The sequence below is a fragment of the Sinohyriopsis cumingii genome, unplaced genomic scaffold (genome assembly GCF_028554795.1).
Source record: "Sinohyriopsis cumingii isolate HCF-2022 unplaced genomic scaffold, ASM2855479v2 utg000229l, whole genome shotgun sequence".
Classification (NCBI taxonomy): Eukaryota; Metazoa; Mollusca; class Bivalvia; order Unionida; family Unionidae; genus Sinohyriopsis; species Sinohyriopsis cumingii.
The window spans coordinates 8,407,309-8,423,433 of record NW_028315879.1 but is presented as its reverse complement, the minus strand read 5'-3'; the positions used below and the strand labels follow the sequence as shown (position 1 = coordinate 8,423,433).

General features: G+C 33.7%; 1 protein-coding gene across 5 annotated transcripts in view; it reads right to left on the bottom strand.

Annotated features, from left to right (window-relative positions):
- LOC149774518 (uncharacterized) overlaps positions 1–16,125 on the bottom strand; it is a 643,609-nt gene that overhangs the window by 204,338 nt on the left and 423,146 nt on the right. The window lies entirely within an intron of this gene.

Sequence of the window (16,125 nt, the reverse complement as noted above, 5' to 3'; positions counted from 1 at the left end):
TGAAACGATAAAAAACATTCCCGCAATCTACCCATTAGACTTACTGAACTGTTAGGTTTACTGAATAGTCAATAGTTATTACAATGTGCTTGCCTTGTCTCACTTACATTTTGATTGTTTCATTTGTTGTTTAAATTTTACCTCTAAGTATGACAGCATTCAGTTTGAAAGACATGTTGTTTATGTGACTGCTTTAGTAAATTATCCTAAGTATTATCATTATATTGATTCCTACCATATGCCCTTGATGGACAATCAATAATGGAACCTGATGTACTGCCAGGACATGCAAATGTTATGCTTTTGTAAGAAATAAAAATACTAAAAATTTCTGTATTGGCTTGTAAACTTGAAATTGTGTTTATTTAAACTAAAATGTTAGTAATGAAAGGTTCTGTTAACCAACATACTGATTAACGTTTAACTGAAGTTATCTGATGTGCAATTTTGTTTAATGAGTGCTATGACCAATTCTTGTCAACTTCAGCTTTTTTAACCAAGCCATACAACCATCGATGCGTAAATCATAGATACATAATTTAACAAGAGAAATAACACACAATCATACGAAACATTGTCTTAAGCATAGATATACCAATATATAATTTAATTGGAATGGTTAATTGCTGTATAAATGACGGACACATGCATGTTCATTAAACGTTTACCAATTTTGTAAACATTTACAGGCAGTGACATATACTAAGCTGTGTACACATGTAAACATTGCTGTCTTACAAAAGAATACAGCAGCTTTTTATTTGAACTTTATCGCAAAGGAGTAACACAGATATAAATGTAAAGACACCGATAATGATTTATGTTCCTGTAAGTGTAAATATGATGAAGTTGCAAATATTACGACTCTAGGTCTTGAAGAATGTAGCATAAAGAAGTGAAACCAACAAGTTTAGTAGAATCAACAAGCACAATTTGTTTCCCAAGAATACAAAGTGAACATTCAATGATTCAGTATTGTGAATTAAATTCTAAATAATCCCAAGTCTCTTATCCCAAGTCCAAAGATACATAATATTCTGAATAAATTCCAATAGTAGTGAATGTCCTAAAATACCTATAGTTTTGAATGTTCTAAAATACCAATTAGGACTTGCATAAATCCAGAATGTTTTTAATGAATTTAAAAAAAATCCAAATTAATATATTAATTCAATGTCAATGAACACTTTAGCAATTCCAATGAAGAATTTCAATAAATAAATTCCTCTCAACTTAGATCCTGAACGCAACTGTAAATCTGATCAATGAATTCCACAGACTGATCTAACACAGGAATAAATTATTTGTTTACCAAGTCCCCTATATATACACCTCTCCACTTGACCTATGACACAAAAGAATGTTCTGAAAAACTAATCATTCTAATGGAAAATTCCACTAACTCATAACAAGGTTCAGCCTTGGATTCAAATTATATTAAACATCTTGTTTACAACTAATAATCATGACAAAAGTCAGGGATTACAAAAACTCCATCCACACCCCTCAATCTGGGACAAAAATTAAGCACATAGGTAAGGATATACATAGCACACATGTCACTTCATGCTTATAATAATATTCAGACTTCAGCAATTACATTTTAGGTATGGTTTTTGTATCCATTATGAACATTAATTAAACTATCAGCAATTTTAAAAGCTGAGCTCAACTTTTTTTCTTCTCCTCAGACAATTCAATACTGAGGGGTCTTTAAATAGGAAAAGGGGAGAATCTGAGGCTGCCAGGATAAGGCACGCTGATATGTTGGTTTTGAAAACAACAAAAAAGACCGACATTCACTTCTGTAGCTCAGCACAGAGTAAGAGTCTTCTATATTCCTTATGGGACTGCCAGACCTAAGAGTAGAAACCTACTCGTTAATAACATGCAGTTGTGATCATTTTACCATTATGTTAAACAAGAAAAATTCAACATTAGAGTGCATTGATATCAAAGTGGGGTTATTAGAAACAAAGATCCAGAATGTAGAAAATATGGTCATGGCAGTAGAGGAGAGTTGAAGCTTCTTAAAGCCTTAAGCATATGTCCGATCTACATGTAAATCCAAAGGGTAGACATAGTGGGAGCATACTTTTATATGTGAGAATGACAATTTACAAATACCAACATATGAGAAATAAATTCATGGTTAAATTTGCGTACAACTAATCCATACATTATTTCAATTTTGTGAAACTGATTGCTGCATTTATGTCAGACAAACCGATAATTTCTGAAGAAGTAAAATTTAAAGAACAAGTGAAATTGATTGAATCGTTCTATGAAAAATAGGCTAGAATTGTATTACTGTGATATGAGCACTAGAACAGATACAAAATAGATCATGCTGAGTTTTTAGAGTCTGATAAGATTTTAGATGTATGTGATTGACATGATTTTTCCTACATCGAATTTGTCAATCTTGCAAGCTTGTAAATAAACATCACTGCTTGACCTAAATAGGTGACTTGACTTCTGGAAACATTTAGCGTTGTGTATATCTAATAGAAGATAACAACATACTAGTTTAATTTCTGCTCTGAGATGTCACACTGTACTTGACAACATTTGGCTTATGCATAAGGAATTGTTTAAAAAAAAAAGCAATTTTGTGAGTTCTCTGATCACAGCTCTTACATTCTCAAATGGCTTAAAGTCAACAAAGGTTGATCACTTTTGAAGAGCCTACCATTTCATGTGATGAAAACAAGTTTTCCAGGAAATGAAAGCACATGTTTGTATAAACATACGATCCAGAGTTTGAGAATATTGGAAAACCCTTAAATTGCTATGTATTTTAGTCATCATTTAAAATTTGCATGTAAATTATTTTTAATAAATTATATGCTGGTGCTTGGTGAGGATAACAAACAAGGAACATATTTTCAATATGAAACCCCTGATTTACCTCAGTATGAAAAAGTAACTATCCCGATCTCAGCTTAATGTGTGTGCTGTAGTCTCGTTTGTAAAAATGGTGTAAGACTAATCACAGTTCAGGGCGTGATGAATTAACTGTCAATTTATTTAACGACTCAGTTGACTGGTTCTCATTCTTTACCAAAACTAATAATAGCTGGGTCTATGGTGGCTATCCATTGGATTCAGGTGAGGGAATACTAGTCCGTTTACATTAAAAGGAAGTGTAGAGATGTTCATAATTGCAGAAGGGCATTTGTGAATCTGATAGCAGAACCACACTCACAATTAATCCAATACATGCTCATGAAATGTTCAACAAGTAAATGGAACAATGTCACTGAATCAGTTTGTTTTTCATACGATACAATAACAAACAGATTCCATTGAGACTTTGTATGCTATTATTACGTAAGTGTGCAATGCAGATAACAAATTGTATTGCTCAAGTATCAATTTCAAATAGGTTTTCAATATGGTAAAATATAGTTAATGGCATTTAATAGTATCAAACTGATTATGAAAACGAAAAATTGCTCAAACAATTAACGTTAATCAGTTAACACCTTAATTTGGTACCAAAACTCATTCTCAAATTTATTCCATCACACATGGTAAATGTGTATAAAACAATAATCCATTATGTTTTTATTAATCATGTTTTTATTGATTATTTTGCTGCGTGTATAAATACTAATATTATTTCACACATGATATTTATATAATTAAGCCATTATTTGTAGATGGTGCTGTTGCTTTCATCTGTCAAAAAACAAAAATCTTTAAGAAGTACGTAAAACAGAACTGCAAGACTTGCGGTTTGAAATTAGGTTCTGCAACAAGTATGGTTGTGGATTGTGCAAAGGAGCCATAACATCCATCTCACATATACTTTGGTGAAAGAAAATCGTAGATTTTTTTTAAACAATCATTCAAGTATATAAAAATTAAACTTTATACAAATTATATTTGTTATCCAACTTTGAATTGTTTTTGTCAAATAATGTAAAATCTCCACTACAGAAATTGTAGTGCCTACCAAAAAAGCTACCTTGACAGTCGGTGAAATGTGTAGTTTATTTGATACACCACCTAGAACAAATCTGCACAAGTTTGAGATTAAAGTGAAACAAAACATATTGAAGCGCTTCATATTCAATTCTGCTGGAAAATTTTAGGCATGAGAAAGCAACACAATTGATTGGTATGTATTGAGAAATGAGATGAATGTCGTTGATTATCAATAAAAATGGATTTGCCTTAAATACTGATCAAAACAGGTAGATAATAAAAACGCTGTTCTATTTCAGTTGTATTAATTTTGTTCCTTTCATCATTTAGGTTAGATTATAATCTCAAATGCACAGTTACTTTGTATTTCAAAGGTTACTTGGATACCTGCCTCATAATTATGTTTACAAAATTTACATTTGTCTCACATAAGTTAGCAGCTAAAACAACAAACTAAGATGACACACCAAGATATCTCAGAAGATGTAGTTATTGTAATTTTCATGCCACTGGATCAGATAATTGGTTTCTTTTAGTTTGTCTAAGATCGTATACTGAACTGTATTTTCTGATTAAAGTTTGTTCCCACTGGATAATGTGCAAAATAATATAGTCATTATATCTCATAAATATCAGAAATAATTGCTAGATTTAGTTATATAATTTTTAGTAGGTCCTGTAAGAGCAGATACAGTGGTAAATGATTTCTTAATATCATGGTACTGTTTATATTCTATAGGACATTTTAACTTCTCTGTTATGTTCTCTGTTTTGCATTTGATCTTTTTATTAAGAAGTTTATGTATTAATACTTCACTGCTGTGATGAACTGGAGTAAGTTAATTTTACTCACACAGCCGCTATGTGAGGGTTCCCACACCATAATATGTATGTATATGCATGTATGTTGGCTATAAACATTATATTGCATATTATGTCAAATACAATATTGATTATCTTCTATTTTCCTACATTTTTGGTGGTCATTTCATTGTCTTTCATATTGCCAATTTGATGATTATGAGGATTGCCTATTACTCCAAACTATTTTGACTATTGTTATATCATGCAACTGCTAACCCCCTGGCACCAGCACAAACATAACACAAATGTATGTTATAATTTTTGTTAGTGTCAGATACTGATTTTTATACATATTTATATCTAATCTGTCCTAAACAAGATGTTTCTTAGTGAAAATGTTTTATATGTGGCTCAAATTCTCAAAAAAGTCTATGATAATAAAATACAAACCTCTGTTGCTAATTAGATGACAAATTGCTTATTTGTAATATTGTCGCAGTTATAAACAATGTCAACACATACATTGTGTGGAGCATATATGCATTGTAAAGTTATTTGCTACAAAATCTAAGGTCTCGGGGGTAAATCTATGTCAAGTTGCAGTACGCTGCAGAAATGTTTGGAAATTTTAAGTAAAGACTTACTGGACTCAAAGACGTTAGCTGAGTCCAATGTTCACTGTGAAATGGAGAAATCTAAGCCTATTAAGGTATATTCATTTTTTTCTACTGAAAGAGGAGGGAAATCAGAGGAAGTTGTTGATGAGAAGTTTACAATCTTATATTTGGGGGTGGTATATATGAAACAAAAGGTGAAAATATCCATTAATTACTACATAGATTTCTTAAAACAATGTATGGGCATCCCGGATAGTAAAATAAAATAAACTAATGGACAAAGTGTTATAAGCTTTACTTTGTATACAAAGAGGGAGCCCATCAAGAACACATCCTTTACATTGCAAAACTTACCATATTGGATTAATGAACACTTTGCATTTCAGATTGTGACGATAACAAGAAACTTGCAACAATATGCAAATAAGCATGGAAACGAGGTCTTTGGCCTTTGTTAGTAGTTGATAAATTCTTTATTGATGGTCAACATGAACACCTGGGTGATTCACTGGAAACTATCATCAACAAAACAAATAAACATAGTATGACACAAGTCCCATTCTGCACTCAAACAGTTGGATCAACATATAGGTGTCATGGAAAGAATGTTGCAAGCAACTTACTTTTTGACAAAATGTAATTGTGTGTAACAAGTGGTTTGTATTGGTTTTGTGGAATTTAGCAACACCCTCAGCACATGATAGGCTAGAACAGCTGACGAAGGAGCAGCCACCACCCCAAAGCAAGCTCCTGTCAAGCTTCTATATATATATATATATATATATATATATATATATATATATATATATATATATATATATGAATATAAAGAGAGAGAGAAGTCAAGAAAAAGATCCACAGCACTTGTTCCTGGGATGAGTGAGGTGCAAGAGTTAAACGTTTCTCTCACTCAACACAATACACTTCTTTACTACAGTGCTTGCAACTTTTCAAAATAACCACAAGAAACTGATGCAAGCTTGATAGCAAACTGGGCCAAAATCATGACAATGTTATATTGCAATACAGTGACTCCAAGATAAACATTTGATAAGAGACTTAGTTCATAACCAAAACTACTTAGTTCATAACCAAAATTATTGAGAATACATACAAATCTCCTAATGTCTCAGTGGTATTCATGTTCACAGTGATACCTTTAGTAATTTAGGCGTCATAACTTTCCTTTCAGTGAGCTATCACAGAACTTAGGAGACATGCGATGTAAAACTTTTATACAAACTTTTATTCTCAGACATTGGTGGATTTACACCAAATCTCCAATTCTGTATGATTCTATGTTCAAGACTGTGCAGATTTATTAATAAATTACTGCGCCAATGTAAAGACACCAGTAGTTATTTATAATAGTATGTACCTACTTTAGATAGGAAAAATGCAAGCAACTTGCATTTAAAAAACTTCCAACCTCTCAATTTCCCCCAATTGTTGTACTAAATGATCCATTTGGGTCAAACCTATGTGTTGGACAGCTACACACAGGTGCCATAAAATCGAAGACTGCAGATTAGTCAAAACACTAAATATATTTTGACAATCATGTTTTACTGACATAATCTGCTTTATTGATAGATTATATCGATAGATTACATCGACATGCATTGTTACATAGTTGGTGTGATTTGGCTGAGTGACCTGGAACAAATTTAATATTGTCTTACACAAATTTAGACATTCTCTGTCTATTAAATTCTCAGAAGTCTGACTCATGAATACGTGTAATGACTCATTGAAGGTGAATTGTTTCCGATATCAAAATGATGCCCAAATTCAAGAAATGTGTCATCATAAATGCAAACATCACTACATAACAGAGGGCTAAGAGTGAAACAGGAAAATAAAATGTTTATAATATAAACCTATATTTTTATCAACCATCAGGTACCTGTGTTACAAAAATGAATTCGTGTTCATTATAACTTGTTCAAGACTGACAACTCGTAAACAAATTAGGCATGTGTTATTTATATCTGACACATGCAAGATGTTATGTGATGTTGAACTTTGTCGACAGTTAAGAGTTGATAATGCACTCATTTGTATTCTCAAGGTTCGAATCTGCTTCTTATCTGTCCAGGGTCAAGTATGAAGTAAAGTTTTACTCATTCCAACCAATATTTACCTGGTCAGGATGAGTGGACATGTGGTTTTCCTGTTCTGAACCTTGTCAAAGGTTCGAGCCAAAAATTTTAACACACGTGGACAGGGTGAAATCAGATTAATCTCCTGATTTTTTGTGGGGGTTTTCGTGGGCATGAAAATAGATGATCTCACAAAATTACAGAAATTTTAATTTCATATATAAACATAGGGAACAAATTGTTACTCAAAAACCTGGCGATACCGCATTCATTTTTCATCACAAATACCTCAATTTTTCTCTGAAGTAGTGACAGCTGGTGTATACATTTCAGTGGTAAAGCTCTCTAAAACGTTATATTTTATATCAGGGGATGCAATAAGTGGTGCTTTCTAGGTACCAAATGAAAGTTCATTTATATGAATAAATGCAAATAGCAAGCATGATGGCAACATAAAATTTGCCTACCCAATGGGTGACTTTAATGTACACAAAGCAAGTATTGAAGAATCTTCAGATATTTAGATTCAAATCACCGAGTAAAATGTTTTTGAACATATGACAGTTTAAAATTCATGTCTATTTTGACCCTGTATAAACTGGAGATATGTCTCCATCAACTTTAACAACGACTGATAAATATGGACATTGATTAACTATAATGTGCAATCCCATGAATCTGTTCATCTTAAACAGATGTATTACAAGTAACAGCGCACATTTATCAGTTATTGATTATATCATCGGCTGATGCCCTGGAGTACATCTCTAATTTCAAAGTAAATGAATTTAAACAATTGTTTCTAATGCACATTCACCAATAAGTTGTTTTCTTCTGTTTTTTAAGAATACTAATTTGAATGAAAAGAGAACAGAAACTGTATCAACATTATCGACAAGATTGGGAAAATGAAAATTAGCAATTGTTAATCATACTGATAAAGAAAAGATCATACTTATTGAAGTCAGTCTATACGGATTAATGTGCGTTGACCAGGAGATGTTTTATAAAAGTGTGTGATTTGTTTCCGGGGTGTTTTATGTATCATCTGAGGAAACCTTTGGTGAAATTAAGAACAAGCACCAAAACTGGTTTGGTAAACAAAGCAAAGATGCTAGGGGTTTATACCACTTTGCAAGATTGTACCAAACAATCTGAACATTTAAGTCAAAAGTGTCAAACAAATACATGAAAAAGTGAAAACCAATGAATAAGTTCAATAGCAATATATGCTATAAACTAAGAAAGTATTAAGCAAAATACAAACAAATATTGGATATAAATGAATGGTACTGTAGAAAGGAAAAAATAGTCCTGATCTAGGTACCAGTATGTTAAGAATACATACATGATTTTAATTAGGATGTTTATTCAAATGACAATGATGATCTTAATTTAACATTATCTACTCTGCATGATATTTTAAATACCCACATTTAGTATATCGTGTTAATAGTACTGCTGACAAGGCCATTCAAAATCTTAAAGCTCAGCTGCAGGAATATGAAACATTATTAATTAGTAGCTTCAACTGAATCTGTATTGACACATTTACAAATTTCCTTTTGAAATCCAGTTTTTGACAGTGGCATTGTCCCAGGCTCTTGGTTTGCAAGATTAATACAGTCGATATTAAAATAAATGTAACACAAATATTCCCTCAAGCCTCCAACCAATTCCAATTCCACTATTGATTGGTTTTCTAAAAATGGTTTAGCTCTATTGTAATATAAGACTGGCATATTATATAAAGAGGACCAGTATTTTAAAACAAATTCATTCTGGTTATAGATTTTAGGACTTTGTAAGGCAAGAAAAAGAACTATTTCATGCATTTCTGTATTTAAAGAATGCATTCAACATTGTATTGAGGGCAAACATTTGCAAAATATCATTCTAAAAGAATGGAAATATGTATGGCATGCTGACGATCATGTTATTCTTACATATAAAAGAACACAATCTACAGAAGACTTTGAATAAATTTTATCTATATTGTAGAGAATAGAGATCAAATGTCAGTGCTGGACAAAACGGATCAGAACAAATCAAGAAAACATAGGACATTTTTATAAATGTTATATCAGCTAAAATATCAAACTAATAATAAAGGCATTGATATTTTAAACAAATTAAAGAAAGAGTTAAAAGAAGCCTACTCGGCAATAAAATGGAATTAGATACTTTACAGGGAATATATCTATTAAGTGGGATTCCCTATGCTTTTGGAAAAATCAACATAAAACTCTCCTTCAGATTATAAAAATATAAGAAAAGTAGGAAATCAAGGAAAACCCTAACATGCACATTTATGTGTGTGTGTGATTTGGATCTGTAACGTAGCTTTAAAGACCTCGTAATGCTGATCGCCAAGCGAGGCTGCTGCTGTTAGTACCATTTTTGTAAGTCTTTGGTATGACTCGGCTGGGGATCAAACCCACGACCTCCCGCATCCAACGCGGACGCTCTAACCACTAGGCCATCGAAGCGGTCGTGCACATTTATCTCTATAAGGATGGTTAGAGGATTACAGTATAATTCAATAAGACTAAAGCCTTTCAGGCTTTAATATCGAAATAGCAGATCAAAAATAAAAAGTGAATATAGCCATTACCTGCACCAAAGAATATTTTCGTTCAAGTTAAAGCATCACATATAATGAAATGATGCAAAGTAATGCTGATGATACAAATATCTAAACATCCCAATTGACTGCTCCGGTGGACTAGTGGTTAGAGCGTCCATCTTGTATGACAGAGGTAGCAGGTTCAAATCCCGGTCGAGTCAAACCAAAGACTTATAAAAATGGTACAAACTGCTACCTCGCTAGGTGCTCAGCATTCAGATTTAGTGTCATGACTGGTCAGCCATGTGTCAGGATAATGTTACTGGGTGGGACATCATGCTACATGTATGTGGCATGATGCCCCAGTGCTAGACATACCTGTAAGCTGTTACACTGCAGACATCGTAGCGATAAGACTGAGAAAAAAATTTAAACTACGTTAAAAATCCAAATCACACACAAACATCCAATTTGAAGAAAAAACCTGATAAAAGACTGTAATTCCAACAGCAAGGAAAATCCACTTCGAAGGGCACAGTTGCATCAAGTAGTGAACAAATCAACTGAAATCACGGAAAGACATTAATATTCGAAGCAATATAGGAAACGTTGTTTATCGGGTGTCAAGTAATAAATATTAAAACATTTCAATCTCACCTCCTGACCACTGACAGTGCCATGTGAACCCAAGGAATCCGATGAGGTGGGTATACATCGTGCCTGTTGAACCTCTTCCATAATATCTTTCCCACTATTTGGGTCTATTATCTGTAACACAGTGCGCTCTAGTTTCTTTGATACTTGCTGTCCTGGACCACCCATGCCCGAGGCAGAGGGTGGTCTATTCTGTTTCTGGGCTGCATTGTAGAAAACAGCTGGAGGGTTAGTGTAAGTGTGAGTGTGAGCATGAGGAGTAACGTTTGTTGTGTTCTGTTGTGGCAGTTGAAATAATCCCTGCTGCGTGGTTGGCATACTGTTTTGATAGGCGGGGGAGGACATTCTTTGAGGGTAGTTGGCAGCAGTCTGAAAGAATAAGAAACAAATATGCACACTTTGCTAAACTGTTATAGTGTTTCAGTAAAATGCAATGGGAAAAAGTATGCACATCTTTAAAAACAAGAAGACCCCCTCCAAAGAAGTGACACTCTACTGGCTGACATGAATTCACCAAAAGTCTATTTTCAATCTCTAATTACTTGGTAAGCTACCTACAGGATAGGCCCATCATGAAAAGCATGCAGCAGCATTCCACTCATCTGATTACTATACTCATTTACATGTAAAAGACCCAGTTCGCCTGTATCATAATATATAATCAGAGGTCCTAATACATGTATCACTGACTTTGTCAGATATGTCTAGCAAATCAAAGGTTTTAATTGGAACATACAGTGAGCAACTGGACATTGGTCACAGAAGCTCTCAAAAGTCAATATATCAACTTGCCTTTGATTTGTTTATCCAGTAAACTGCCAAATAAACACCATAATGAAATAAAACTTAAAGGTCACTAGGTCAAGTTTATAGATTGTTTCTTTGTTGGACAGACAATAACAATGTTGCCGAATAAGCCTAATATTGAAAGGTGTTGAGTTACTTTACACAAGTATTATTTCTCTTTTGGATAATCAATATATCCAACTGAGCATGTCTGGTCATTTTGCCATCCCAATTGTGTAAACACTCAAAACCCAAAACAACACGAGGTAAACAAGGTGTGAAAGGTTATCCCCTAGACATATAAAAATACCCTGTAACTGAACGACTGCCCAAGGGTCTGTACTACATACATGTATTAGTCCCTCATAACCACATATGGCCTGAACTAAAAAAAAATAGTTGGAACAATAACAGATTCTTACTATCATCCATCAGTACATATTTGTAACCTAATAAAATAAATTCACCATCTGACTTTATCAGAAATGCCTGTTAATTTGGTGTATATATTTTGGATGTAGTAAGTCAGCTTGTTAGTTAATAACTAATTTTTCAAATTAGTAAAGTGGAATATTACACTCAGGTTGGGCAAAGTTCTAAAGCATAGATTTTTCAAAGAAGCAAATGACGTTTAATAAATAATAAATTTGAATGAAAACCAATTATGGTAGGTTCCTATGATATTGTGGGTTCTATAATGGTATTGTGGTATTTGGATTTTTTGGGCATTAATCTGAAATAACGCCACCTATTTGTTTCTTTACTTTACAAACACAGGCTAACTTAAATTTCTACTTCTGCTTCGCCATTTGATTTCTGGAAAATGTCCAAATTATTTGCGAAACACTGTTTTAAAAAATGAATCCATAAACATGACTCAATTCCAAACATGGATGTACCCTTATTCTGAAATACAGTCGATATCTTTTCCAAATCAATAACAGTGTAAACAATCTGTTAACTAATTTGTCGCCTGATAATGTCCAATGATGTCTTGCAAGAGACAGATCATATAATTACCGTATTTGTCAAGAACCAAAAGACCGAATCTATGGTTACATAGTCAAAATGTGATGTATAAACATTGGACAGTTGTTGTTTTCTGGTTGCTTTCGGAACTGACAGATGCTGACTTTAAAACTTTGTTGTACACAATTTATTACTTCTCACTGGAATGACACGAACTGTTTAAACAGTCTGAGGTTGACAGGTACTTTCTTATTCATGTTGTTTGTCCATTTCATCAAAAATTCTGGCGCTACTCTCCCAATCACAGGTAGTTACAGATGCATTTCTACAATTATCTCTAATAAGTTTCTGTTGTATGGCATAAGTGGCAGAATGAGTGCCATGGATGTAACATCCATTTTTGAAGCTGATTTACATTCATTGTGCAACATTTACATGAAGTTCCCAATATAAGAACAAGTAAATCTAGTGTTGGGAATCAGTTGAAATTTAACGATCATTCATCAGATACACCAACAGACTGATTAAATATGGCTGCTGCATGACAGAAACGACCAAAGTAATGCACCAATTTTAGCTATGGTCTAACTGGTATATAATAAAGTTAGTTATTTAGGATTGTTGTTGTTGTTGTAGGGTTTAACGCCATTTTTCAGCACAAGATAGGCTATACATGGCGGCCAGAATAATTGGTGGAGGAAGAACCCTGGAAAACCCCGGGAAGAACCACCGACCCACGAGAAGCTACTGGCAGGCTTTCTCACGTACCAACGTTAGCCGAGCCTGAGACTCGAACTCACGCAGACAGAGGTGAGATGGCAGTGATCCGTAACAGTGAGCGCTTTAGACCACTCGGCCACTCGGGGCCCCATTTAGGATTGTTGTTTGTTATATATTTTAAAGCGCCAATGCCACCTTTTATTACAAATTTCACAATTCTTCCAGTCTAATTAAAGTCTGGAAGGAAGGAAGTTAAGCAAGCTCTCTGACAAATCATTCTTTGAAATAATCAGTATGCCAGGTTTAAACGACGCTCAGATAATCAGTTTAGAATTAAGAGGTGCCACCAATTAATCCAGTCAACGAAGTTGCTTGTAATTCCAATCTTTATCCAGAGTGCTCCAAATGAAGTCATGTGATACATTAACAAATCCTGCAAGTGACTAATCCAATAACAACATTCGCACGTGGCACACACTGAATGGAGAGCAAATAAAGACCCACTTTTTTTAATCGGATCTTAGAAGAAAAAGCATGCATTAGACAAAAATAAGACTCATATGAATATTGGTGATCAACTGGGGTGCTGAAATAAACACAGAAGCGTGAACTTTGGCTGAAGACAGTCCCACATAGTGTGGTGTTAACTTCATGTGTTTGCAACAGGGACATAATCTACTCTTGTGTCGCTACTTTAGACTGTAATTGGCTCATTCATGGATGTCACCAATCAACATTGGATAAATTCACTGACATGGTTTTTCAGATCAAGGGAGAAATTATGTGGCTCATATTGTAACTGAACATCGATATTATCTGGTTTTGAGGACCAATATCTTTCAAGCTTTACAATTATTCATATGAGTTTGCCTATACCACTTTTTGCTTATACCACCTTTTGCATTGGGGTTTTAAATACAAAGAAATTATCAAAAAATGCTCATTTATTTAATACAGGAGCAGGTTAATAAAAGCAAATTATCAAAATCGTGTTGATTTGTTTATAGCAAGAACTTAAGAACAGGTGAAGGGGTACAATGATTTGTCACATAAATGATGTAAAGACTAGATAGTGATACATGACTAGAACTACCTAACATTGTTATAATTAGATTATGAACTTAACATTAACAGTAGTCTTTTATGACTAGAAATTCTAGAATTTTCTGAAATGACTATTATTCAACATGTTGACTAAGGTAATATATTTAGGTACAACTGAGTCATTCAATCAACATTGAGAGCGAGACTGGACGATTTCATATTCTTATGGAGAAAAACCATCACGTCCAAGTTTATGGTTTGAGCTGAGACCGCTTTTCATTTATTAGACTGCCTGCTAGGCTGAAAACCTCTCATAAAAAACACTAAATGCTGGCACCGTAATGAATTTATGCAATTTATCTGAATCTCATCTAAAACTACAAATAACATTAAACATGTCAAAACATCCCCTTTACTTTATTTTTTCTGGTTTATTTTGACACAGAACGTTTTGTAAAATTGTTAATAAATGCGGTGTGATTGACCCTATAGGCCTATATTATAATACAAAACAATATCTATGGATGCTTTTTTTTAATAAATAATATGGCAAGATTTGCCATGGTCATAAAATCAAAACAAAAATGTTCTCATTTGAGATCATGTACACGTGTCTTTTACTAACCAATGAACGTGTGTTTTTAGTTGTACAACTTTCAAATCACTTTAGTCAGATTTAGACCATCTTTATTTGCCATCTTCTTTCCCCTGGAACCCAAAATAGGCATTGTTAAAGATGGTTGCTTAAATCACAGCTAAATTATATTTTAATTTAGCATAGTCTATACTATCACTTCTATAACTGTATTATTAAATTTATATATTTTGGGGTTATTCCAACTCAATAGTAATAATAATGTAATAAATTTATCGGCACCATAAAGAAACACGATCATGAAAAGTTGTACTCAAATAATCAATCAAACTGACTGAATGAGTGATGCCCGAGTAACTCAATTAATCGGAACAGCACTAGTATATACCATCGTAAAAAATATTTCAGAGCAACTCCCAATCCAAACCCTTGAATCTACATGGTGCAGGGGTCTCGGAAATGCTTAATCACACGTATTTGGATGCCAATTGTTTTATCTGGGACGCAGAAAATCACTGAGGCAGGAGTCCTCCGTACATATGTAATAGGTGTGAGGCAAAATTCAAAAACTTGTCAGTCCTGCTTCAGCCACCTGCTTTGTGGGAAAATGTGTTGATTAATTAGTTGTGCTGATATTTACAATGACAGAATTCAGTAGCTGAAAGACCCCTTGATGTACATGTTGCAATTGTAAGAGTTCAATACAATAACATGATGAAATAGTTGGGCAGCATGTTCAAAGGCTTTGACTGGTGGCCAGGTGGGAAAATGTACTGATATTTACAGTGACTGAACTCAGAGGCAGAAAGACCTTGAGATGTACATGTGGTCATTTATATGAGTACATCAAATAAACAATTTTAGCTTTCATTATCATGTTCTTTTCCGAATGTAGCGGAATAAGCAGTGCATGTGACCTCGGAATCGAGACATGTTGAGACTTAGACAAAATGGCATTCGCAAATTTGGATAAGTATTTTGGATTTTGGAGCTGAACGGCAAACTTACAAAGATTGTAATGAGATTCAGAAGAGTGCTAAACTTGCTAGAATTGATAGTTCAGATGGAACAGTAGCTAAGTGTAAGAAAGTGTGATGCCTAGCTTAGTGTTTGAAATAAGTCCTTACCTGGATTGACAAAATTCAGTCTCACTCTTATGGACAAACAAGAGCTATGTCGATGTTATAAAGAATGTAGAAATTAAACTCAATGGCAACCAATAGTTTTTCCAATTTATAGTTTTTGGGGAAGGGACTGCAACTTCTGTTGGTGGGACTTCTATTATTACCAAAATGGGAGTCCTGGACTCCAAGTTTTAAAATCCTACCTCTGCTA